Source organism: Myotis davidii, unplaced genomic scaffold (genome assembly GCF_000327345.1).
Source record: "Myotis davidii unplaced genomic scaffold, ASM32734v1 scaffold112, whole genome shotgun sequence".
Classification (NCBI taxonomy): Eukaryota; Metazoa; Chordata; class Mammalia; order Chiroptera; family Vespertilionidae; genus Myotis; species Myotis davidii.
This window is the reverse complement of record NW_006284838.1, coordinates 1,534,860-1,536,712: the sequence shown is the minus strand read 5'-3', so window position 1 is coordinate 1,536,712 and position 1,853 is coordinate 1,534,860. Positions and strand designations below refer to the sequence as shown.

The window sequence follows — 1,853 nt, the reverse complement described above, 5'->3', positions numbered from 1 at the left end:
TCCTCTTTTTACATGCTCTCTTCGAGTAAACAGTTTTCCACAAATATCACAGCTAAAGGATCTGACTCCCGTATGAATGAGCAAATGCCTTTTTAGTTTTCGTCTGCATTTGGCTACATAGGTACAATGAGGGCATTTTAACCTGTTCATGTTTAGAGATGATTCACCATTTTCCCAAGTTTCTTGTTTTGGCCAAGATTCAGGCAACAATCCACACTTGAAATCGTTTGCAGCACCTGGTAACAAGCCATACTTGAAATCGTTTGAAGTACCAGGTAGCAATCCATACTTGAAATCAGTTGATGGGCCAGGCATCAGGCCATACTTGAAATCATGTGAAGTACCAGCATCGCCTGCATCCTGCCCCAAGCTGGCTTCTGCCAGCACGTTTGCGCTCACATTCCTGTCACAGTCCGGCCCCGGGAGCAGAGCACCGCCCAGATCCGGTTCTTCCTTAATGAATGACATATCTTCTTCTGGATAGGCAACAGGTGGCTGCATCACTGAGCGATCTTCTAAACTTGTTCCATTATTAGGCGGTATATTATAAATAAATCTCTTTGCAGTTTGGTTTTTCCTCCTTGTTTTGTTGCCAGTTTCTTGAATTCCCTGGGAGCCCATATTATTCCAAATAAACACTTTTGTTTGACTTGGGGCTTCACTTTCAGCCAATTCAGGTGAACCATCCTGAGCCCAACCACTGTCATTCATTTGGTAGTTCTCCATTTGGCCCTCATCGACACTGCAACCATCATTTTCAGTTTTTACACTACTTGCCAAATTGGTAAGATTCCGTGTTGCCCAAAAACTGGCAATTTTTTGATCCCGCGATGCAGACAGACCATCTCTACTGACTGGTTTTCTGTTGTTGTAGTCCACAACCACAGACTCCGGAGCTTCAGATTTAATGCTTATATTTAAGGCGTCTTTGATGAAATTTCGGCAAGTCTGAACAACTTCGCTCATCTGCAGATAGCTGGCCACGGTCATCACTTCGATGGCATTTTGGCTTGTGAGCACCAGGTTACCAGAGTACAGGAAGTCCAAGATGACGGAGAAACCTTGAACTGCAGCAATATCTAAGTGGGTAGTATTGTTTTGGTTAGGGCTTTCTTTGTTGGAAACGCAATATAAAGTCTTAAAGAAACGGCTGCCTGCAACCAGGATGTTCTTATGAGCTTTAAAGATTTTTCCGCTCACCACAATGCTGACATCACAAAGAATACCTTTCTTTCTCTGCTCATTTAATTGTCCAAGAAGTTGACAGCAATAAGAGTTTTCATTTGGCCTACTATTAAAGTCACAGTATCTCTCTTCTGAAGGTATTTCTGATTCCTGGACGTTGGCTTCGTGGAGCTTGTGCTCTGTGGAGACGTGGTGCCGCAGGAGCAGGGTTTTCTTGTAGGTGTGGGTCCCTCGAGACAGTTCATCATGGCCCCCGGGAGGGAGGTCCCCGCCACTGCTGCCCGAGGGGGTCTTCTGGCACCAGCTGCAGGACATGAGGCCGGTGTCCTGGCAGTAGCGCAGCCAGGGGAAGTCCTGCAGCCAGGCCGCCTGGAAGAGCTCTGGAGCTTCTGCAGCAGGGACTTGGGCCTCTCGAGCTGGAGGTGTGCCATTTGTTGGGGTCCAACCCCAGCAGGTCCAGGGGTTACCAAAGGTGTGGACGGAGTCAATGAAGAATGAAGGACACGGAGGCAGCGTTCAGTTGATCAGCATAGTTGGTTCTCCAGCCAGGTTCTGTGTTTTATTGTCTTGTTACATCTGTATTTATACCAGTTGATTTTAATCCTATCAATTTCTATTCCAAAGGTTGGGGCATTTCTTATCTCCATTCCAGGGAGGAAAGATTATGT

At 46.3% G+C, this 1,853-nt stretch overlaps 1 pseudogene; it reads right to left on the bottom strand.

The window, feature by feature from the left end:
- LOC102752040 lies at nt 1-1,616 on the bottom strand (annotated as a pseudogene).
- Between the last annotated feature and the right edge of the window lie 237 nt (nt 1,617-1,853).